A 26,198-nucleotide genomic window follows, 5' to 3' on the forward strand; every position below is an offset into this window, starting at 1 on the left:
CAGAAGTACTGGCAATACTCCTAAAATATTAAACAAACCCTGGTTGTTTTTTCTGGCCAGTCTATTTTGTTTTCTGAAGACATAAGTTGGTTCTTGAGCTCCAGCTGAGGTCTACTGGTGGTTTTACACTGGGAACACAGATGATACTTGAAATAAGAAGCAATATGATAACCACAGCCCTTTAGTACATGTTGTGCCTCATACCTAACCCATTGTACCTAATACCTAATGTAAAAACCGAATGAGTCATTTTTTTTTTAATTTCTAAAAATCCATGTAAATGTTTTCAGTTCATTGGCCCTGCCTATATTTTTTGGAGCAAGGAACTAGGACAACCCAGACATGTCAGACATATTGGGCCTGATTTATTAAAGCTTCCAAGGCTGGAGAGAATACACTTTCATTAGTAAAGTTGGGTGATCCAGAAAACCTGTAATGAATCCGGTTCAGGATTCAAAACATTTACTAGCAAATAGCAAATGACTTTGAAGAAATCCATTCCAAAATTGCTGGATCACCCAGCTTCACTGATGAAAGTCTATCCTCCCCAGCCTTGTAGAGATTTAATAAATTAAGCCCATTGATCTAAGCTGGCTAAAGCCAATATTCCCGATATCTGTGCAGCCAATTAAATAAACGCCTTTTTTTTAGGAAGATTTCCCCTACCCACTGCAGGCACATGAATTCATTCTCTCAGTTCCTTGTATGTGTCACATGCTAGCTTTGTTTTAATGATTGCACATAACGGTTCAAAGTTTAGATTGTAGGTAAATATCAGACTAAAAATGCAAATAGATGACATTCTGCTTGGAAATGAAAGGTGCTGATACTTTGGATGCGTGTGACCTACTTTAGTGTCAATAAGCTTTGTTTTTCTGAACTTGATGTTAATGTAAAATACAACTTAAACACAGACCATTAAAATCCCACTGACTTTCATTGAGACGTGTACATGACAGCTCAGGCGCCGTGTTTGAACTGCTTTGTGCTGCACTTTGTATCTTTCAATGCAGGGTGTCCTCTTAAGGGACATTTAGAAAGCAGCCAAAGTAGGTCCAATATAGCCTTTCCTTGTCAAATGGCAAAGAGATCCTTGAGCTCCACTAGAGTTCATATTATTATTATACAGTATTTTTATAGCGCCAACATATTACGCAGCGCTGTACGAAGTCCATAGTCATGTTACTAGCTGTCCCTCAAAGGAGCTCACAATCTAATGTCCCTACCATAGTCATATGTCTTTATTACAGTTTAAGGTCAATTTTGGACGGAAGCGGATTCACTTAATTGCATGTTTTTGGAATGTGGGAGGAAACCGCAGTACATGGAGGAAATCCATGCAAACAAAGGGAGAACTCGCAAACTCCATTCAAATCGTGTCTTGGCTAAGATTAGAACCTGGGACCCAGTGCTTCAAAGGTGAGAGTGCTAACCTCTGCGATGTACTTCAAAGAAAGGCAATCAAATGAGTAAATAGGATGGTTGAACTACAATACAAGAACAGTTTATTAACACTGACTTGTAAGAAAATGCCTAATTGTGCCCTAAATAAAAGTCATCCATATTTTAGGGTGTTTGCAGGGATTTAGGTTTTCTTATAAAGAAGATTCAAATCGTAAGTAGGGCTTAGATCTTCAGCTGCAATTATGGAAGCAAGACTGCGATTAATGCTACCGCATGAACCTGTATCGGCAGAACATTTTAAAAATGGAAATGCTCTCCATTGTCATAAGTAAAGCATAATGTTGTATTGGTTTAGTCCAGAAATGTAATTTTATGTCATTTAATGCAGCAGTTGCCAAACTGTGGTCCACAAGAAACATTTGGTAGTCCGTGGCTCGCTCCTGTCTGTGGTTGCAAATGACAGACAGCTACAGACAGCTCTTATAAATGAGCAGAAAGTAGGAGCAAGCCGAATAGGACGAGGAAGACCATTCCAGAGAGTTGGGGCAGCTCTAGAGAAGTCTTGTGTTCGTGTGTGTGATGGGGTTATGAGTGAGAAAGTCAGTAGTAGGTCATTGGAGGAGCGGAGAGAGCGGCTATGGGAGTATTTTTGTGTAGAATGATTAAGTGAGTGGGTACAAATATACTACAAGGATTTTCTATTATCTCTTTTGGAAAAATTGAGGTCAAAATAAAAATAGTTCATTTGAGCTTCCTGCTGCCAAAATTGTAATATGATTAGACAATTATGTGGTCTCTGTTTTTAATTAAGAACACACTGTCAGTTTTTATAGTATTATTTTTTGTAAAACATGAAAATTAACGCAAGACAAAATCATTCCATGAACCAGTACTGTGTTCCAGGAACAATGGGTATTATCTGGACATTAAGAGAACCGAGTAGGCAGCAACATGGCATCAATTGTTCATTGACCTGAAGCTATTTTAGGGATGAGCAGTTGTGAAAATTGTCTTTCAGTCATATACATCATGCTCGTTCCAGCTTTGAGACTCGAAAGTATTGAAGCTAGACAGGCTGGCAAGTATCATTTTCACAAAAAAAGTTGGAAATGGAAGCCTTCTTATTTGTCATATAATGTCCCTGATTTATTAAAGCTCTCTAAAACTGGAGGAGATGCACATTCATCAGTGAACCTGGGTGATCCAGCAAACCTGGAATGGATTTCTTAAAAGTAATTTGCTATTTTCAATCCTGGACCAGATCCATTTCAGATTTTCTGGATCACTCAGTTTCACTGACGAAAGTGTATCTCCTCCAGTCTTGGAGAGCTTTAATAAATCAGGCCAGGCCTAATGGGTTTTCTTTTTACCTTTATATTTTAATAGGTAGTTAAGATGGATTGCAGCATCCTGTCCCATGATTATATCCCATGTAACCTGCCACTTATTACTTAGCAATTAGCTGCTGTGGAAGCTTCTGGAACCATGAAACCGTTGCACCTAATGATGACCCCAGTGAGACAAAATAAGGATATAATTATAACAAAAAGACGTGCTCTCCTGGACAGGATCATCTCCTCCTTGTGTCACTGTCTGTATCTGTCTGTAATTTGCAACCCCTATTTATTGTACAGAGCTGTGTAATATGTTGGTGCTATATAACTACTGTTTATTATTAATATTATTATTATTATTATTATTATTAATAATAATAATAATAATAATAATAATATTAATATTTAACATTTTCCATTGCATAATGATTAGGGGGGAAATGAAAGGAAAATATAAAAGGATTCAGCTTCCGCTTTAATTCTTCTTGTGTCTTCAAGAAATCTTCCCAGCAGGACACAGACGGCAAACAATCTGATTAAGGGGTTTTACACCTGAATGGACAAAAAAATAAGTTCTCTTTAAAATGAGAAAAAATGTAAGCGGCTTTTCTATTTATTGTTGCGTTTATAAAACTACTAATTATGTTAACTGAAAGTGTTGTTTATAATACTCATCGCGCCACACGATATTCAGGGGCCAAATTCTTAATTTTTACCTTGCCAAATAAGCTTCATGCCATAACATTTGCCAACAGGAGGAAACATAAAAGAGCAATTCTAGGCAAAACATCAAATTACTCAGTAAACAGAGCAGTATCCAAAAAAATCATTGCAGTAGTGCTAAAGTTAACAAGTTAATTCTCTTTTAAGTAAGTCCGTGCAGTATGATTCAAGAGATGAGCTCACATATGGAATCCCACAAATATGGCTGCTTCCTGACCTCTGTGCTGTGCAACAAATACTTTGCTTCATGTATCACTAGTTAAGCTTCTAAGACAGATTTGGATCTGTCTGGTAATGATAAACAACAGTTTATCATTTGGGGTAAAGTCAAGGGACAGAAACAGGTAACTTAAGTCTGCAGGGAACTTCCTAATGGAGATGCTCCAGGGATCACTTGGAAACATGAAGAAAATTGATTTTCTGTGTTCATCACCCACTTGGTAACAGGGCCGGATTTATACTTTTTTCTCCCCTAGGCCAGAAGCTTGCCTTCCCCCTCTCCTCAGCAGCATAAAAGATACAAAACTAAAGCTATCATAAAGTGCTGGCCTGTCAGATATTCATGACAAATAAAACAATATAATGCATTCTTTCAGTTATAGGTAGCTACTAACTTTTTTGAACCCCATAACTCTGCAATTGATGCTTCTAAAGAAAAGCAATTCATGTGACAGATAGCTATATGTTCTTACTACTACATCTTCAGGTCCCTACATCTCCCCGTTCCTGAAAAAAATGTGGATAAAAGAAGGTAAATGGGCCAGGTATGTGTAGGCAAGCTATTGGGGTTCAAGGAAGGGAAGCGGCAGGTATGTATAACAGGGCAGCGTGTTTTGATGGATAGAGCTTTTTATGTTCTAATGATGTCATAGTGAAGAAATTTTAGGATTGTTAGTGTCCCCAAATTACACCCACATTTTCAGTTTCCTGCACCTCCCTATTTCAGAGAAATTAGGGTTGAAGGAAGGGAAGCGGGCAGTTATGTGTAACAGGGCAGTGCATTTTGATGAATAGAGTTTTTTTTATATTCTAATGATGTTAAATATAGCAACGAAAGCTGAACCAATCCGGCCCTGCTTGGCAATTTAGACTCATGCCTTCTACTCTTGCGATGCACAGGGTCAGGCCGATGGCTTTCAGACATTGGGCCTGATTTAATAAAACTCTCCAAGGCTGGAGAGGATACACTTTCATCAGTGAAGCTGGGTGATCCAGCAAACTTTGAATTGTTTTATTTAAAGTAATTTGCTATTTGCTATGCAATTGATGAAAGTGTATTCTCTCCAGCTTTAAATAGTTTGAAAAAATCAGGCCTATTCAGAGACCTTATACCTGCTGTAGGTACCAATTTTCTTTCCTGAGCTGCAATTTAGGCCTTTGGCCCTTTCCTGAACTTACAGGCCCTTGGACCTTCTGATGCATTCACATGGTATTATATTCTTCATTCTTCCCTTATGAGATGTTTAAAGATACCACCATGCACACCTTCCACATTTATGAGAGGATGCTTTTTAGTACAAAGTATATAAGCAAAAAAAGACTCCTCCTGCCACATCCCCAGCTATGCAGATCACAAATAATTGATGCACAGTAAATAAGTTTTTTAAACTCCCCTAGGTAAGCAGCTTTGTAAGGTATGCAAAAATTAGGATGTTGGATAGACCACTTAAAAATCACATTTTATAGTGTGTATATTTTGTATGCTGTGGACCAAAAAGAGGGACAACAGAGGAGAAAGAAAAGGCATTTTTAGAATTTAGGGATGGTTGGAAGCAATGAAGTTGTCTAATCACTGTGCTTTGTGGAGAAGCATTGTGACAATTTAGGAATCATTTTGTATCTGAAACTTTTGGAGTTCTAAATACCAGTTGTGGGGCCATTCATGTGGAAAATAAAAGTTAAACATTGGCATAAGCCAATGCCCTTTTAGCCATATCAATCATAGCAGTCCTGGGCAGGGTTTGAACTAACATACACAAACTTCTTACTTTTTCTTACTGCACAGAGCAAGAAAGAATTATATGCTTCTTGAATACCTTTCTTATATTACAAAAAAATAGGCAAAATGGCCACTGATCTGTGTGAAGCAGCTTGGAGGACTAATCTTAATGCACTGCCAGCCAATCCGTTTCAGGCCTGCTCAGTGTTTCTCATTTTTGTAGTAAAGACCACCTAGGGACCACCCGGCCATTGTGTTTGCATTGGGCACAAGATCGCTTGTCCAAAGGAGACAGTATTCCACCAAAGGGTCTGATATAATAAAGCTCCCTAAGGCTGGAGAAGATACACTTTAAACAGTGAATCTGGGTGATCCAGCAAACATGTAATGGATCTGGTCCACGATTGAAAACATTTGCTAACAAATAGCTAATGACTTTTAGGAAATCCTTTCCAGGTTTGCTAGATCTCCCAGCTTTACTAATGAAAGTGTGTCCTCCCCAGCCTTGAGAACCTTTATTAAATCAGGCCCACTGTATCAACAGGCATGATTATTAAAAAGTTTTATTAGCTTCAACTGACAGGCGTGGGAAAGCAAACCTATAATCTAGGAGAGAGAAGAGAGGCATCAGGATGGTACAGCAGAAAGAAGCATGGGATGAAGCATAGCATGGGATATAAGTTGCCTGGGGTTTGAGGGTTTGAGAGAGGTAACAGGTGGGGAGATATATATATATATATATATATATATATATATGTATATTAGCTTGTACCTGATGGTACATAGCTATTGCTGCAGGGTTGCATAAAACAGCACCAATTTTAGATAAGTTTGGACCCTGTACAAGAATAAAATAGTACAGGTTATGCTGTGGGAAGCAAAAAAAGAAGCTCATTAGAAATGTTGGGGCCCTGGCTAATTACTAAATTTGCCCACCCCAAATGCCAGCGTTGGCATGGAACAAGGCCTGGGGTTGGGGACCCACAAGTTGCTAAAATATCCACAATCACTGCTCCTTTTCTCAGGCTACGTACACATGTCAGATAACTGTTGCTGAAAAGGACCTTTGGCGACAGCACCATTCATTCTCTTCTGTGTAGTCGTCAGGGGTAGGACGAGTGAGTGGCACCCTAATAAGCTATTCTCCATTGAAAACTATTTAATAGGTGATTGCAGGGGATTACTGTACACAGTCGTGCAACATTTGACTTGTGTACAAAGCCTAAGTATTTTCTTTTTTTGTTCTGGAGAGGTGGGGACCGCACCTGAAAAAATTGTTGTTGGGGGGTGGAATTGACTTGCAATTATGCCTTTGATCCACACATTACAACACGTGCCTTAAAAATGGTTTCCACTATGTTTACAAACAAAAGACCCACCATGACATTTGGGTGAATGGTTTCACTGACAAAGTTTGGCAACAGGTTCAACAAACTCCGGGACACTAAGAACTAACATTGTACACAATCTATAATGAGTATGGATTGGGGTTGTTGGACTAGACAGAATGCCCTATACATGTTAAATATTAACAACCACTGACTCGGAATAATCTCCCTAACCTTCTGGCAAATCCCAGAGTAAAAACTTTGTCCCTGGGAAAGTTTTATTATATACATTGGCTCATAGGACACAACTTCAGTTTAGATTGTTCATTCAGAATTCACCCCTGGTTAGCAAGTTGACATTCAGGGTTTTTGTTTTGGAAACTGGTGCTAATCACAGAGCACAACAAAGCAGTGTCAGTTTGTCTCTTTTTACAACCTGCTAGTTATCAAAACAACGGATATCATACCCGAGTACAAAGAAAGGATTCTAGTAAAATTCCATTACATAAAGTATAAATACTGATTTCCTTTATATGGGCTCAGCTGACTTCAGGCAACATTTGCTTTATATTATAATAAGAGAGGCCCGTAGCAGTAAGAATGTAGGCACAGGGCCTACATGACGGGGTGTGAGGCCTAGCCCAGGGATGTTAAGGGTTAAAAAATGTAGTAAGGCTAAAGGGGGCTGTGCTAGTGTGGAGCGTGTGGTAGGAGGGGATTAGGAATAGGATGAGTTAAAAGGGGCTGGACGGAAGTGAGAGGCCCTCCTTTGGAAGAAAAAGTTTCCCCCCACCCACCTCTTTTAAAGTTATAATTATATTTTGAAAGTGTGGGTAATTTTAGCAGTTGGGGTCTTGGAAGGCAAGGATCCATTGGTAAAGTGGTGGAATTTGGCAGGGGGGGATCCTCTTTGGTGGGGTCTCCCCCTTTATGGTAAACGGATGATTATGACTCCTGAGGTGGTGCTGGGCATTGGGGGCCAAGGTGGAGATGTTGGAAGAATTAAAGTCCTGTTGGGTGCGGATTTTGCCTTCTGAGACCTGCAGCCTGGTTGTTTGAGTGTATAACCGGGAGTATGGAGTTTGATAACATTATAGATATTGTTTTTATGGTTAGGTATTAATAAAAGGGAGGAATTAGGTTGTTGGTTAAATAGGTTATATTCAATGTAATATGTTTGCGTTATATAATCCCGGTTAGGTAATAATAACAATAATGGAGTGTTATTTTATGGTAATGTATGCTTGCATATCAAAAGTGTAAATGTATTTATTTATTTGTCATTTATTTATTATTGGATATTTGTTAATTACTTGATTGGTTCATTTATTTAATGCTGTTTAATTAAACAGCTGCTTGCCAGCCAATTTAAATCCAAGATTGGTGTCTGGGTATTTAATGGTGGTGGGGTGGCTGGTAAGCAGGTGGGGGTCGGGGGGAAGCGGAGGTTCTGATGGTGGTGGTGAAGGATGGGCTAGAAAGTCCGAGCTACCCTCGTCAAGAGTCTACCTTGGGGTACAATATTATTATTTTTATTACACAGTATTTATATACCACTGACATATTATGCACCGCTGTACAAAGTCATGTCACTAGCTGTCCCTCAAAGGAGCTCACAATCTAATGTCCCTACCATAGTCATATATCATTATCCCAGTCTAAAGGCAATTTTATAGCAGAATGGGGATTTTCCTAGTTCATATTTACCAGCTGTTCATTGCTAACGTTCTCTTTATTTATTGTGTGATAGATAGCAGGTGGAGTGTTTAGAGAATTCGCCCTCAGGGAATGAATAGGACAGCTTTTTATAATTTCTTTTTTTTTTTGCAGTTCTCCCTGTGTAAGTTGATATCCTGCTAATCAGGTATGTTCACAACATACAAATATCTGAAAGTCAGAAGGACAAACTTTCACACTCTTTTTAGCTCATTTGGAATGTATAGATTAGTTAGATGAAGAAGGAATGTGAGGTGGGGGTACTTACTTTTTTATCAGAAAACCCAGCATGTTCTGCAAGCTATTCTATTTAGGTAATAACAAAAATATACAATTGCTTATAAGCTTATAAACACAGGAAATGAAACAGAATTGACCAAAACTATTTTCCCTTTAATCGGAACACATACATCTTATGTATTAAAAAAATGAGACCGTTGATCCAGAGAACATCCGATTGCCTCATGGAATCAGGGAGGAATTTTTTTTCCCCTGTTGGAGCAAATTGTACCAGGTTTTTTTTTTTTGCCTTCCTTTGGACCAACTATGTCCATAGTGTTTTATATCTGGGATATGTTTTTTTTCCTAGTGGTTGCACTTGATGGACTTATGTCTTTTTTCAAACTGACTTACTATGTAACTATGTAACTGCTCCCATGCAGCTGGATGACACTGCAGTTGACTGCAAGTTTGAAATGGGCCTTATTGGACAGAAGAATGACAGCTGCCGAAACTCACCCTTGAATTTAGGGAACTCTGTCCCCAGTAATAAAGTGAAACTAATAGGTGCACAGAGTAAGTGTTCAGAAAAACAAAGGTTAAAACAATATGCTTTTTGTGGTCTCTGCTTTTGAGGCTCTTTTACACTAATGTAATGTGTTAACACATGCATGTCAGTGCAGAAACATGTGTGCAATTGCAATGCACAGCACATGCATGGGTATACTGCATTGCCATTCATTGTTAATGGCATTCTGAATGCACTGTAGAAACACACTGCAGAGTTTCCATGTAACAACACGCAGAATGTTACAAGGTATTAGGCAACTTCTTAAAAAAAAAAAAAAAACAGCTGTCTTGATGCATTGAGATGCAAACACATGTGCGTTTAGTAAAATTAACAAAATTGCTAAACTGTAAACACAAGCCCTTAAGGTGCGTACACACTTCCAATTTTTATCGTTCCAATCGAACGACGAACGATCGATTGGGCAAAAAATCGTTCGTAAAAAAGTAACCAACGACGCCGACGAACGAGGAAAGTCGCTGGAAACGAACGACCGGACCGGCGGATCGGATTGGACGACGATCGTTGAACATCGTTCGTGTGTACGGTTGTTCGTTGATCGTCCATGTTCAGAGCATGCGTGATGAACGAACGTCCGTTCACTTTCCTGTCGTGCACATAGTTCCTCTATCGCTTAAACGATCGTATCTATTGTGTGTACAATATCTACGAACGATCGTGTCGTTACCTCTATGTGCAGTATCGGTGCTATATGATCGTTCATATATATCGTGCAGGAACGTTCGTCGTTCGTTTTCCGACGATAATAATTGGAAGTGTGTACGTAGCTTTAGGCAGGACCTAAAGGTTTAAATTTTAGGATAGTCTTGCATTACACAGTTAATGAGTTACCAACCATCAAACATGTCATGCCTATGGGTGCAGCTGACATATATTTCTCCTGCAGATAACATGAACTGATTATTTTAGTAATTATATTAGCATTAGATTGTTCTTTCGCAAGAACAGTAGCTCTGGCAGAATCTGCATACATTCTCTTCTCCTCACCTTGGAACCCAACCTTCCAAGATTTTGTAGCACTTGGTAGTACTCTAAAGTTTACTTGATGAGTATACAAGAATCGATCTGTACGTCCAGCCACATATAGCACAAGTATATTAGCACCAGTGGTGTAGCCAATGTTGGGCCCCTGTGCAAAACTTCCCTCTGCCCTGCCCCTATACCCCTACATTATCAGTCTCACCAAGGCTCAGCTGCCCAAACTCTTTCACAGCCTCAAGCACAAAATGGCTCCATTACTACACATCATGCCTCTCTGGTCTTCCATCTCAGCATATGAAATACAGGGAGGAAAAAAGGAGGGCAGAGTCATCTTTCAAACTCCACAGACACAACACGGTGAGAAATGGAGGTGGTGGCCCCTGTGGGCTCAGGAGCGTCCTGGGCTCTCATGCACAATTTTCACCTTCCTATGCTGGCATTATCAATTCTCGGCAAACTCAGGTGACAAGGTGAGGTATCGTCAGTGCACCTCCCTGGTCTTTCCTCACAATCCAATCACAAATGCATGGTTAAGGCTAGGTATCTGGCGTGTGTACAGCGCACATCCTTGGAAAGGATCATGAAAGATCCTTTCCAACGATAATTATTGAATGTGTGTACATAACCTAAGGCAAGTGGACCTCACCAAAAGATGTAAATGCCTAAGGATGGTCAGACAATGGCTACACAGCCGGTTACATTGTATTGTCTATAGCCTGTCTTGCATAACATATCATTACACAGTTCAGTTTTGTGTTTTTGAAAACAGTAATTAGGTGTTTTGTGAAAAAGTACCTAAGATTATGTTGACAATAGCCTCTTTTAATACCTTTTGCAGCAGCACTATTATTATTATTAGTAAACACGATTTATATAGCGCCAACATATTACGCAGCGCGTGCATTAAATAGGAGTTGCAAATGACAAACAGATACAGAGAGTGACACAGGAGGAGGAGAGAACCCTGCCCAGAAGAGCTTACAATCTATGATTAGGAATTTGCCTCTAGATTTCCACAGGGAACCATTCAACATATGCACATGTTATGGCAAGGAAATATTGAGCACAAAAGAAGGACTCTACTGCTACTCCATCACTGTCCAATTGCATGGTTAAGGCTGGGTGGTGAACTAAAGTGAATGCAGGTCACCAATCTGGTTGTGCTGAGTGGCAGGGCTGTGTGAATCCCATTTCTTGGAACAGTAATAAAATCCTTTGTCGGGTATACATCTTCCATATATGTATTTCAATTGTGTATTCAGCTGCTTGACTGGAGTTTGGTAGTGGGTGAATATAAATGATACATTTACTCTGCTATTTTAAAATGAACATGTGCTTTGCCCATGTAAGTGTGTAAACCTTCATCCCCAACTTCACATATTAGGTTTCCATTTTCTCTCCCGCCATTCTGTTCATCCAACAGAAACAATGATAAGGTAATTTGTGTAAGATCCAAATCTCCCTACTCCCATTAAATAATGTAGGATGCCTGATCTACTAAATTAGCAAGCACTCATGCAGGGCTGGTTTTAAGGTAGGGCAAACAGGACAATAGTCCAGGGCCCCCACCTTCTCCAGGGCCCCAATTGACAAAATAGCAGAGATACAGGGAGCTGGAATGCTGTGCATTTGGTTCTCCCTATATTTTCCCAGGGCCCCATTCAGTCTAAAAATGTCTTTGCATCCATGCTGTGCAAGAATGGAAATTCAGTCACATGCTTTCCAGAACTACTATGTATACTGGTGACCAAATAGAATACAAGAGAAGTACAGGAAAGGTGAATATGTGCAGCTGCCCGGTGCATTCAGCCATTCTAACTATTTGCTTTGCAGCCACAATGGTATGAAATAAAAAATGAGCGAATTAGCCCATTCAGCCGGTCATTATTGCTTTTTTTTTAATGCCCCACTGATATGCTGCATGGATAAACCTGTCAGGATCACTGGCACCTGTCTACTATGGTTATTATTAATATTAATAATAATAAACAGGATTTAAATAGCGCCAACAAATTACGCAGTGCTGTACATTAAATAGGGGTAGCAAATGACAGATACAAACAGCGACAGAGGAGGAGAAGAGGACTCTGCCCGAGGAGCTTACAATCTATGAGACTGTAGCACTGACACAAACTCCTAGTGACATAATCCTTATTACTAGCTGATGTATGGAAAAGCCATTCCTTATCTTATCTTAAATCAAAGTAAAAGTTGCACAGAATAAATACTTGTTCAACCAGGAAAATGAAATAGACTGGACACAATGCATCTGCTGTACAGCTACAAAAGAAGCCTTTTAATTTATGCAGCACACACTGTCATTACTTAGCCTAAAAATAGATACCCTAAAATAGACGCTGGCTTAACATGCCGATCAGTCTTCTTCGTCTTCAGTAGCTGCATGGCTTACCAACAAAGTATTCTTCATGAGCAATACACATGCTGTGATCTCCAATACTTTATAAATAAAAGCCCCATACATAGGAGGCCTTTAAAATATTTCATCTTTACCAGTTATCTGAATCATACTGCTGTACCTAGTAGCAGATATTTGCTTAAATAATAGTGTAATAATAACCCATAACCAAATAAAAATACCTTCAATACAATGCAATGATTAACCGAGGAAAATTGTAGCCGTTCACTGGTAAATACCTATTCAATATGTGATAAATATATGGTAAAAACGTGGTAGAAAATAAAATGAAGCCATATTTTGGGGAATTAAAATTCTAATATAATATTGATAAGGAGCAGAATTTATAACTTAACACAGCTGTGTGTGTGTGTGTGTGAGAAGGGGGGCGTACTGTAAGATATGTGACATATCTCAAGTCTTTGTCCTGCACACAAGGGAGCAGGGATGACCATTCTAGGAATCGTCTGTATGATGAATGTCCATAACCCAAGGACTACCTGTATATAGATCTAATACCTTGTTTAAATAAAAAGTCAAGTATAGTAAACACTCCTATTTTTTTTTTTAAAAAGGGGGTCTTTTTTTGACTCAAAGTGCCTGATTTACTTAGGCTCCTCAAGGCTGGCGAAGATACATTTTCATCAGTAAAGCTGGGTGATCCAGCAAACCTTGAATGAAACTAATCTAGGAATAAAAACATTTGCTAGTAGATAGCCAATGCCTTTGAACAAATCCATTCCAAGTTTGCTGGATCACCCAGCTTCACAGATGAAAGTGTATCCTTTCCAGCCTTGGAGAGCTTTGATAAATCAGGCCCAATAAGAGGGTCAATTGGGAGGACGCACAGATGAGTTTGGTTCCAGAAGAGGGCTCCCCCTCCAAATGAGGGGCCGTTAGGTGCTACGAAAAAAACAAGCGTGCAAGAAAGACACTGATAACAGAAAACTCTGTCCCTTCGCCTGAAACAAGCCAGTTACATTCTGTGCTTTGCTCTGGAGGTGACTGGCTAAATTTAGAATAGGACTGAAGCATTTACTGGGAAAGGGATTGCTAAATGACCACGTGAGGTCTTAAACCCCTTGGCTGTAAGCCTGGGAATACATAGCAGCTGTGAGGTAGAACAAGCAGTCATACACTGGATTACACATTAACCTCTTCCAAAAAGAAATGCCTAAAGGAATATTAATATATATAGAGTTCTAGCCACACACGGTAAGATGTGTGAACAATTAATTCATTTTAAAAAAACAGCCAAAAAAATTTGGAAGGTAATAGAACTGATCATTAAAAATTAAAATACGAGTCTTTAGTCGGCTCTGGTTGTTTTACAAAGATCAACTCAAGTCATGCAATGTGCAGTCCTGCTGAAGACCTGACATTATGACATTGAATATAACAAGGTCTGTAGGATGCAGTAACCACAATCATTATTACTATTAATCAGTATTTATATAGCGCCAACATATTACACAGTGCTGTACATTAAATAGGGGTTGCAAATGTCAGACAGATTCATACAGTGACACAGAACGAGGAGAGGACCCTGCCCCGAAGAGCTTACAATCTAGGAGGTGGGGGAAGTATCACACAAAGGGAGGGGGATATGGAATGGTTGGGTAAGTAGTAAGGGTTTAGAAGACAGGAGAAGACGGGTAGGTGAGTAAGATGGGTTTTGAGTAATCTTTTAAATGAGCAGAAAGTAGGAGCAAGCCGAATAGGACGAGGAAGACCATTCCAAGGAGTCAGGGCAGCTCTAGAAAAGTCTTGGAGTCATGCGTGTGATGAGGTTATGAGTGAGGGTCAGTAGTATTTATCACAAACAGGTTCTCCTCCCCTTGTTTGTCGCCTGGTAATTATTGTTGTGAAGTAAATTCATTGTTATTTGTCACAAGGTATACAATCAGTAGTAGACCAACAGCAGTGATTCTCAGGCATGCTGAAAAACTGGTAATAGTTTCCATAAAGTTTTCCCAGAAAGTCAGTAAATGTATAATTTAATAACATTCCTAAAGTATATCTAAAGCCAAACCATTTTTTTTACATTTGGGTAGAATTTTAATGTATATATCTCATTGGGTAGATGAATTCCACCATAAGACACCTCAACAAACCTTTACCTCCATATTGGATAGAAGATAGATAGGCAAATGGCTTGTAGATAGAAGGCAAATGGCTTGGTATGGTAGAAGAAATAGGAAGCACACTCACTGTCTCCCCTTTCCTGGCCACCCAGACTACATGCGTGGAAGGTTGAGCTTGAAAGGAGAACCCCATTTTTTTTACACAATGTACAGTTTTAGGACATCCCCAAACATGGCCCTCAAAGTCACATGATGGAACCCTTTCCAAACTACTGAAAGTGTTTGAAACTTTTTTTTGCTACGTCTCCCATGGCTGTACCAACCTGTCCAAGGCTTTTTGTTGGCAATAGTTTGCCTATTATTCATTTGTAACAAAATGTATGATTTGCCCATTAACCACCATGTATTCTGTCAAGTTTTCTATGTTTCTAATAAGCAAAAAAGGCAACACATTCTCTAACAAAACTTTGTTAATCACTATAAAAAAAAACAGTTACCAGTCAAGGACACAGCTTCCATTCACTCCTGCCAACTTCTCCAAGATCTACCTAGGATCCCCTTGTGCCAATGGAAGATAGCTGTGTGGGTGACTCCTCTCCCCCTAAAAAAAATCAGCAGACTTTTTAACTTGTGCAAACTACATTAAACTATGAATTTCTGCTGAGCTTGCACCCAACATGGACATCTGCATAGCCCAGATACTCCATTTCCCTTTCTGCAACAGCCTCCTCCCTCTTTACCCCTCTCCTCTTTCCCCCTGAAATACAGAGATCACACCAGTTTGGGGTAAAATGGCTTTGCAGCGGTTTATTATCCAACACAATTTATTAACCAAAATAAATCTTAAATAACCAAATATATATATATATATATATATATATATATAATATAGTATCAGGGGTGTAGTCATAAAAAAAGAAGAGGGGGCACAGTACTATATTAATGGCGAGCGCACAGGCACATCATTGTTATGTAAATGTGCCTGCCCCACTACACTCCTGCATATGTGTCACTCAAAGAAATTTCCCCCAGAGGACGTCATGATACTAGAACCCGCCCAACGCCCTGAGCCCGCAATTCCATATAAAAGACATGGTCCCCTACTCTGGCCGGTACGCCCCCCAGCGGAATCCTTCTCCTGACCCCGCAAGAATTAGAAATACACAACACCAACTTTTTCAACCAGATAACACAAATAGCAATCTTTCTAACAGCAGGTGCACATTGTACCTGTAACCTAAAAAAGGAGATATAGTGGAGACATCCAGTGGCGAGTGCAGGAACTGCATCATTCTTTTAACTTGTTTTTATATAGCACCAGCATAATATGCACTTCTATTATTATTACAATAAAAATAAACAATAATTAAAGCGGCAACATATTGAGCTGCACTGTACATTAAATAGGGATTGCAAATGACAGACAGATGCAAACTATGATCACTCACTGTCCCTCAATCCAATGTCCTTGCCATAGGCATATGCCAATAACACAGTATGAAGCCAATTTACCTGTTTTTGAAATGTGAGTGGAAACTAGAATGCTTGGAGGAATCTAACATATGCAAATATGGGAAGAGCGTACAAACCCTATTCAGAGTCTTGGCTGAGATTCATACCGGGTACTATTGCAAGTGTTGCAAAGACACGAGTTCTAGTTACTGAGACTACCACCCTTTTAAAGAAGATCCATATCACTGCTTTAAATCTACATTTTTTTCCAGCCATACCCATTGGCACCTTCATGCATCACACACAACACAACATGATGCAAGGCTTCTGCTCTCATCTTACCGAGCCATGGTAAGCCATTGTTCTGGTAAGCAGTATCTATGAATCTGATCCCTTCTTTAATTGGCAAAGTTCAGTAGTCATTACCATTTTGTAAAAAAAAAAAAAAAAGTTTATAAAGCTTTTTTATATTTCTAAGAACATAATAAGTATTATTAATAATCTTCAAACATCTCTTTTAAAAAACACCATGTCCAAGAAAATATAAAGCATTTTCCAATGTTTTTTGTAGCTCAATATTCAGCATTAAGAAAGGGAATCTCTTAGTGGTCTTTTGGAATCTTTAAAAGGTTATCTTTTTTTAAGTCTTAGCTCTTAACTAATGTTTTCTGGAATAAAATGACAACACTGAAATGATGGATAAGGTTTGTGATATTTTGGTGACTGGCTGACCCTGAGCTTTCCAAGCAACCTTGATAAAAGTACTAATGGACAACTGACCGCGGTATGCATCCAAGACTTGTCACTAGAAATGTTTAACCAGACATTTTTGGCATATCGGGGCACTGGTGGACAGCCAGAACTATGCCAGGTATTAGTAGAGCTATGCCAAGAGCAAAAGGTAAAAATGACAGTATAGTAGTTAGAGATCATGTGACAGACATAAAACAAGTGATTTACATTTTGTATTATTATTATTATTATTATTATTATTATTATTATTAATATTATTATTATTATTATTAATAAACAGTATTTATATAGCTCCAATATATTACACAGCACTGTACATTAAATTCAGCCAGAACCTTCGAATAGGGAATTTAAAGGGTGGTAGGGATCCAGAATGGTTTTTAAACCCAAATGATTGGTGCCCAGCCCTTTCAGGGTGCTTGGGGGGCATAATGCATTTGCTCATGGCTATTAGAAGCAGTATACATGTTAGGAGGCTTGCTTTGCTGCTGTGTAGCTCTCAGATTTTATTTGGACATGGGGATTGGAATGTAAGCAGTGTACTAATGTTGATGTCATCTACAGGGGAAAGACAGGGGCCAGTCGGCATGAGTGCCATGATATCTGCGGCAGTCTCCTGATATGAAAGTGGTGCAGTCATAAGACCTGGATGATGGATTCAGGTGAGTGTAATCTACTTCACTATATAAGACCTGATTATTTGGGCAGCAACGTAGCTCAAAGGCAGCGCTAGGTCCCAGGTTCAAATCTCTGCCAGGACACTATCTGCATGGAGTTTGCAGGTTCTCCCTGTGTGTGGGTTTCCTCCCACATTCCAAAAACATGCAGTTAGGTTAATTGGCTTCCCCCCAAATTGACTGTATTAAAATATGACTATGGTACGGACATTAGATTGTGAGCTCCTTTGAGGGACAGTTAGTGATATGACTATGGACTTTGTACAGCACTGCATCAAATGTCAGTGCTATATAATTACTGTGTAATAATAATTTGTTCTTGTTTGATGAATTAGAGGGGGTGAAAGTCAGCGATGATCAAATTTTGAATTGTTGTCAGATTTAGGTCCTAAAACAGTACTCAAATATTTGCCTATAATCTGGCATAATATTGCAGTGAGTTCTTCTCCCAGTCATTATATCTTTGGGTACAAATAAACACTCAGCTCATATACAGCTCTCCAGTATTTCTGTTCAATGTTAGTGTATGCACTGCGTTTGAAGTACAAGAGATTTGACTTTATATCTGACGATTATGCATTTATTGTCTGCTTATCAAATATTTTAACCATTGGGTACTACAGCAACATGCATATAAAACAGGGATTCTCTCATGTATACAATACATGTTGAAGCTGTTCAACTGCAACAAAGTTCTCCCTTTTTTTTGGCTAGTACCTACTGTGCCGAATTCCAAATACTTACCCACTTATAGCATGCTGTATTGACCATAAAGGGGATGATTTACTAAAGAAATATAGGCTGTCCACTTACCAAGTTGAATTATTCCCTTGCAATGTAGTCACCCAATTATGTACATGAAAAAAACAAAACTGTATTTTCCTTGCATTAATCAAGCTGATTATTCTCCTTGCTATGCAAGCAGCTAATATTACCTAACTAAATCAACCCCATAGTTTTATTTAAAGTCAATCTTCTACATGCTGCATGTTTTGATCCTAACACATAACATCAGGTTTAATCAGTATTATTACACGGAGGTTAAAACAGACCAAACCTGAATCTTCAAACATTCTTATGATTGATCTATGGAATTTATAGAAGTGTTAAAAAGGCCAGAAAAATAAGGATAACCTGGAAAAGGAGTGGAGAGGAGGTTACTGAATGAGTCACAGACATGAGAATGGTCATAGGTTTCTGATTTAATGTAGGAAGAGCAACAATGAAATTATTATCTTTTTCTTATCTTTTCTTATCATTCTTTTCTTTCCTGAATGGTATTAAAACGTTTATTGAAAATCAAGACAATAATGCCATCTGCAGAGTGGTCTATTTGTGAGAAATGATTTTTCTTATGAGTGTGCAATTGTTATCTTCCTTGTGTACTGCTATCATGTATCTGTGCAGATGAATTCTGTATTTTACATTCTGGTTAAGGTGATTGTAACCAAACTATTGCACTTTCAATGAAACATGCGAGCAATGTCCATCATACTTTTTGTGTAATTAGAAATGTTTTTTTACAGCACAGGCAGGATTTTTATTGCAGAAGGGGTAGGTGATGTTCAGTCTGTTCACAGTTTTTATTGTAAATCTTGTATACACAGTTTGGCATTCCATGCTGGCGACTGAAGATGACGACCGAAGATCTGGAACCTAGAAAAGGATCAGAAAAAAATTGCTGTGATAGAGCATGGACAGGTGGATGCAAAAACTGCAGGTAGGTATCAAAAAAATATAAAATAATAATAATAATAATAATAATAAAATAAAAAATCAGGCAGATATGTTCAATTTGTTTCTCATATACCCTATGTAATAAAGGACCTGTCCGGTTGCAATTTTTATAGTTAGTAAGTTGCTTACTTAAGTTAGCATTTTAGTAAGTTTGTCATTTAATTTTGCTTTTATGCAGAACTAAAACAGTGATACTCACCTGTCCCTGTTCTCTTGCAGGGCGCCACCATCTTCTTCCTTCTTCTCTTCCTGAAGACGATCTTTGGCCAACTTAATTGGCCGATATGAGAAATCTGCTGCGCAGACATGGAAATTTATTTGTTCCCAAAACAGGCAGAGGAAGCTGGGATGGCCAGGTACCCTTGAAGCTGTGCATGCATAGCTCAGCTTTTTTGTAAGAAACTTGGAGTGATCAGGCAGGTAGGAGGGAATAATGCAGAAGGAACATCGCCTGATAATTATGCATTTCTGTATTTGTTTCTGCAACAATACCCTACCTGCTCATAGATAAAGTGGAACTTTTGTTCTGCTTCAAATACCTCTTAATCAATGCAACATTACTGGATGAAAATAGTACACATAGAATTGTACACTAGATGGCAGCACCTGCACATTTCATTCACTACTTGTGGTCACTTTTGTATTCTGAAATTTTATTATTTTATAAATTTTATTATTTTAATTAAAAATATTCTTTAAAACACAAATTTGCAGTCCCTATACATACATAATAAAGTGTGATTTTAGCTTTAGAACCCCCAATTTCTTATATCATGCATTTATACATTTTCTGCATTCATTTTAGACTTCTCAAAGTAAAGTACTCTTGCCTAAACAACAACTTTAAATAAAATGCTTTTGTTAAAAAAATTAAAAAAAACCTTAAACATAATTTTTTGCTTGTTTGATTGACTCACTGATTTTCTCAGATGTCTGCGCTAAGATACAATTTACATTTTAGGCTACCTTTGCAACAGGTGGATTCAGTTTACTGAGACTCTGCAAGAGCTCTATTTATAAAGCAGTGAATCTGACATTCCTTCCAACATTCCCTAGTGGGAATCTCCCATGTCCATGTGTTTCAATGGCAGTAATTGATTACCACCAAGGAATGTTGGAAGGAATGTCAGATTGTCTGTTTTATAAATACCATTTACTCATTCAAATGCTGCAAGCTTCCTCATTAGAATAATGAATGTGCACCAGGAGGTTGATCCTAAACCAGACCTTCTGATCTGCAAAGGACACAGGGAAACAAACAGCCTGAAACATTTGCAAAAATGAATGTATGACATTGCTGACAATTTTTACAAATTTTTTTTTTACTCAATATACTTTAAGAATTGTACTAAAGTAATTTTTTTTTTGTTTAAAACACTTTTTTAATAAAAAAAAAAATAACACTGTGAAGTCTCTATGGCAGTAAAGACAGAATGGGAGCACAGAGCCTCCTGGAGTACTCATGTCACCTTCTGCGCATGCACAGGGGCTTTTTCTTATATGAGAAGAAAATGCTGATCTCACGCATGTGCAGTGATATTGGCAAACTTTTTTTCCCCATTTACAGCAGGCTATGTCATCTGATATCACGTCTGTGCAGTGCAAGTGAACTCTTTCACAAAACCAGAGCCTAGAGCCTAAAGATGCTTATATTCCTTTATTAATTGGGCTCAAAAAATGAGTACACCCACTTGTCTCCTATCAATAGATGCTGAAAAAGCATTTGATCGTGTTAATTGGGTATTCCTTCAAGAAACTTTGATCCAACTAGGACTAGGTCCTGTTATGTTAGAAATCAAGCCTTGTATACAGGTCCGAGCTAATGGTTTACTATCAGAACCCTTTGGCATACATAACGGCACCAGACAGGGCTGACCATTATCCCCTATGTTGTATGTATTAGTGATGGAACACCTTGCCATAAGATAGAACCCTGATAATAAAGATATTGAGGTGGGAGAGGAACATTGTAAACTATTTGTTTTTGCAGATGATGTATCATTATAAGTCACCTCACATATCCATTCCTAATATTAGGCATGAAATGGAAAGATTTGGGGCGCTTAGCAATTTCAAGGTAAACTATGATAAATGTTTCTATCTCAGAGACACAAATATCATCACTTTCCCTTTCACTGGCATTAAATATTTAGGAGTACGTATCCCCTGGTATTTGCTTGGATCATACCAAAATCTTGTGAAAATCGTGAATGGGGAGAATTATTGTAATTAAGATGGATATATTACCAAAGGTCCTTTGTTACTTTCATACATTGGTGACCCCACGCTTTTTTATACCTCGTTTGGATCGGGCGATTTATTCCTTTATATAGGGAGGACAGAAGGCTAGGATTAATCACCAGATACCAGAAAGAAGGCGAATGGTGGTTTAGCTATACCTGACTATAAAGCTGCTAATATACATAGAAATGTATATTGGACCCATAATAGAGAACATAAGGCCTGGGTTCTCATTGACAAATATATGGCATCCTGTTTTTTTACCTCCATCCCCTTGGGTAACCCCCAAATTTAGAACCAAATCGGTATACAGGCCCCCTACAGTTACCCAAACATGGTCTCTGTGGGATGATATGACTAAACGGGGTCTACTCTCTACCAGGCCCAATGACTCCGCTATTCCACAATCCTGATTTTCCTCCTGCCCTACACACACCCATATTTTTAGGTTGGAATAGTACTGATAACCCTGGAGTGAGTCAGAGACTAACCCATGGACAGGTTCCATCTTTACCCCCAGTACCCCCAGCTCAAAGTGGTTCAGCTAGGTTAGCATACTTTCAATTGAGGAACTTTGTTCGCTCCATTACGCCCACTGGAGTGATTCTTAGATCCCCCACTGCTTTTGAGCAACGTATTTTGCATTTATACTATTTTACTAGATGAACCTCGCCCTGGTACTCCTCATTTTATTAGGTCATGGGAAAGAGAACTGGGACATGATTCAGAGCTGGAACAAATTACGAAATCATTTTGTTATGTTCACCAGCTATCTAGATCTTCCAAGGACCAGGAGCGTTGTTTTAGGATTTTAAACAGGTTGTATGGATGTCCACAAGATATTCATATATTTGACCCCTCTTATTCTCCTACATGTTGGAGATGTGGGAATTCTGTTGGATCAATGTTGTATATCTGGAGCTCTAGTCCTCTAATATTTACGTTCTGGAAGAAGATCTTTAACATCTATACTATACCATCACAACTGTGAACTTAGACCTGTGTCCCGAAATCACTATGTTAGCCATTCTACCAGGTTCAAATAAAACTATGAAAAAAAGGCTTCTTCGCCATTGTCATGTTACACATGCATGGTTTGCCTTTCATTATGTGTGTCCCTTCTCTCTTCCCCTAGCTTCTGCTTAGTCTCTTGTCTCCTCCCCTCTTCTTCATACTGTCATCCACTCTCATCTCAGTTGCATGCTACTGTTAGCTACCACATCATGATTTTTTGACCTATCCATCTGTTCATCGGTGTATGATCTGCACAGTTTGGAATAAACTTCTTCAAGATCTACAAGGTGTCCTTTGGATTGAGTCACTGTCAGCCAATTCACCTAAGACTGCAGTTATAGCCATCTCATCACAACTGTAAGTTATCGAGATCACACTGTAGGGTTTAGTCTGAAGAGGCAGAACAGCCATTTCATTACTGCAGGACACCGAGTCATTGTACGGCACTGGGGCTCCCCTGACATTCCTAATATGGTGGAATGGTTGAAAGAGATGGATGACATTGCCTAATTGGAGGCTGTGTCCCTGCACACAACCCGTCCACCCTCCCGCCGCAGGCTCAGATCTGTGATGGGAGAGTGGGTGGGGTTATGTCTCGTTCAATGGCGTCATGATGGCATAATCCCACCCACTCTCCCATCGGCCTGGCCCCTCAAATTTTATTTAGGATTGTGCCCCCTGACTAAAAAAATTTGCCCACCATTGCTTTAGGGCATCTTGGGATGTGAAGTCCTACCTTACCTAATAATGTTCCGCGGGTTACCTTTCATTATACAGGGAGATCCTCCCTGGCATCATTCCTTGATGTGGTAAGGTATCATAATTACCCTGGGACATATTGCTACCGCTATGTATGCTATGTACCGCTATGCTTATTATGAATGCAATATATTTGAAGATGTACTACTGAATGGTCATATGTTTGCTCTTTCTCTCTGTTCTCCTACCCTTTTTTTCTCTCTCTTTTCCTCTTCTTCTTTCCTCAACCTTTTTATTAATATTATTATACGGTATTTGTATAGCACCATCATATTATGCAGCGCTGTACAAAGTCCATAGTTGTGTCACTAGTTGTCCCTCAAAGGAGCTCACAATCTAATATCCCTACCATAGTCATATGTCATTAATACAGTCTAAGGTCATTTTTTTTAGGGGTAAGCCAATTAACCCAACTGCATGTTTTTGGACTGTAGGAGGAAACCGGAATACCCAGAGGTAACCCACACAGACATGGGGAGAACCTGCAAACTCCATGCAGATAATGTCCTGGCTGGGATTCAAACCTGGGATCCAGCACTGCAAAGGCCCGAGTGCTAACCACTGAGCCACCATGCTGCCCTTTTATTCTTCCTTCCTGACTTCTCTCTTTTCCATTTTCTCTTACCTTGTTTCCATCCACTTCACTTGCTAATAATGTACTTACTGTGTGCAAATTTATTTATCCCCCATGTGTTAGTTTTTGCTGTACATGTGTAGACACATCTAAGTACACATTCTTATTTTCTATATATTGTATATTCTCATTTTTGTATTTTTAATTTTATTATTGTGATTCCTTTGTTTTGTATGTTTGGACACTTTTTTTGTTTGAAAACTAATAAAGACAGATTATACATAAACATTCTTATATATGACTGGCAGTCAATAGTAGGAGATAATTATACCCAGAAAGTAATCTCCTCATTGGTGCAGGACATACTCCATAATCCCCTCAGCTGCGCACAGTGTGCTGTGAATGCTGGGATTGAACATATGGCTAAAGGGAGTCTGGGGGTGCAGCAAGCTGCTAAACAGATGAGGTGAAAGCAGAGTGGTAACATCCCTGGGTAATCCCATGCCACCTAACAAAGTGGCACGGAACTATTCACTGTCACCCCTATTCATTTACTACATGTAGGATCTCACCCAAGGCAGCGATTGCAACCACACTGCAACATCTTGTCCACTGTGAACATGGTTTGTACATGCTTTATTTAATACAAAAAAAGTGAAAAATAAAAAAATAAAAAAAGATCCGCTCTGCCAGGATTTTGCAGCCACCTGCAAACACCTGAAAGTCAGCACTCCTAGGCACCTGGCAAAATACTAATGTGAACCCAGCCTTAGTGCAGAGATATAGGGTATTGCATTCAGCTGTGTGTATTGCTACACAGGTAATTATATTCACCTGTAATGACTTTCCCTTTTTATGATTTGCAGGCAACACTAAAAGTAGAGCGTTAAGAGCTGTCAGCGTATGCAGAACCGTCATTCACCTCTATTGTGAACAGAGTTTCCATTAAACACACAGAACAAGAATGAACCAGAAAACCTTCTGACATGACGCCGTCCAGTAGGTACAGAATCTCTCTGCCTTTATGAATGTACAATTCAGCTTTGTCACTGACCTTTATGAAAAGTTTGCTTAAAGTAGATGTAAACTTTACTGAATGACATTTAATTTGCTAAATATCCGTCATAAACAATTGCTTTAGAGAAAAAATGCTTGTTTTTGTCTCTTTCACCCTTTGCATCTCTGTTTGCAGATATCAGATGTGGCTGGTTTTCCTGATGGTGACAATAGCGGAACATGTCTGCTTAAAAACAGGTCCATAAATAATTGAACAGAGACAACTTTTTTCTAATTTTGGTTCTGTACATTACCACAATTAATTTTAAATGAAACAGCGGGTTGAACAAAAAGATTGCATAAAAATGTGAGGAACTAAACTTTTTTTTAACACAATCACTTCATTTCAGGGGCTCAAAAGTAAAAAAAAAAGGCTTTAGTTCCTCACATTGTTATGCAATCTTTTTGTTCCGTCCACTGAGTTAAAGCTGAAAGTCTGCAGTTCAACTGCATCTGAGTTGTTTCATTAATTTATTGTGGTAATGTACAGAACCAAAATTAGAAAAAAGTTGTCTCTGTCCAAATATTTATGGACCTAACTGTATGTTCAAAAGGCCTGTATGGTGGGGGGGGAATGCAAGAACACCAGACCGTTATAGCAGTAACAACAGGTTTTATTTTAATATTATTAATAAACAGGATTTATATAGCGCCAACATATTGTGCAGCGCTGTACATTTATTTAAGTTAAAGCTGCAAATGCAAAACGATTTAAACTTTAGAATTTACATATGCAATGATTAAAAAATAATGAATAATAATGAATCTATAAATGATATAGAATGAATATTAATTCATAGATGAAAATGAGATGTTTGACTGCATCATAAAATAAAAACCCTTCAGAAAGATGCCTTATTACTGTAGTTCAGTATGTACACACCAGGGGGCAGCATTGTACTGACCTCATCACCTTTTCCCATCCTGAACAAAAGATGGAAAATGTTTGCTTTTCCCATTGTTCTTGGTAGCTGCGGAGACTCCAAAATATGTGCTGCCGAAATTCCTCTCATTTGTCCTTCTTTTTTCCCTCTTAGAATCAAAATGTTGTATAATGAATATAACACATTTCTACCAAGGCATAACAAAGGCTTTGATTGCCTTGAAAAGTGGGAAAAATTCTTTATTTTAGTCATTTGCTCACAAAAGTATATATATTTCAACAAGAGTATAAATCTACCGCTTCCTGCTGTGCAATCTTA

The 26,198-nt window shown here is 38.7% G+C and overlaps 1 long non-coding RNA gene across 2 annotated transcripts; it reads left to right on the forward strand.

The window, feature by feature from the left end:
• The first annotated feature begins 1,265 nt into the window (after positions 1–1,265).
• Positions 1,266–25,089, forward strand: LOC140322212 (uncharacterized). Of its 2 annotated transcripts, XR_011919176.1 has the most exons (5): positions 1,266–1,419; positions 17,503–17,600; positions 19,223–19,335; positions 19,572–19,708; positions 24,807–25,089. It is a non-coding gene; the product is annotated as an uncharacterized lncRNA (long non-coding RNA). The 2 variants fall into 2 exon arrangements; XR_011919175.1 differs by lacking the exon at positions 24,807–25,089 and having other exon boundaries at positions 19,572–20,189.
• Positions 25,090–26,198: the final 1,109 nt, after the last annotated feature.

This window comes from Pyxicephalus adspersus, chromosome 2 (genome assembly GCF_032062135.1).
Source record: "Pyxicephalus adspersus chromosome 2, UCB_Pads_2.0, whole genome shotgun sequence".
NCBI lineage: Eukaryota > Metazoa > Chordata > Amphibia > Anura > Pyxicephalidae > Pyxicephalus > Pyxicephalus adspersus.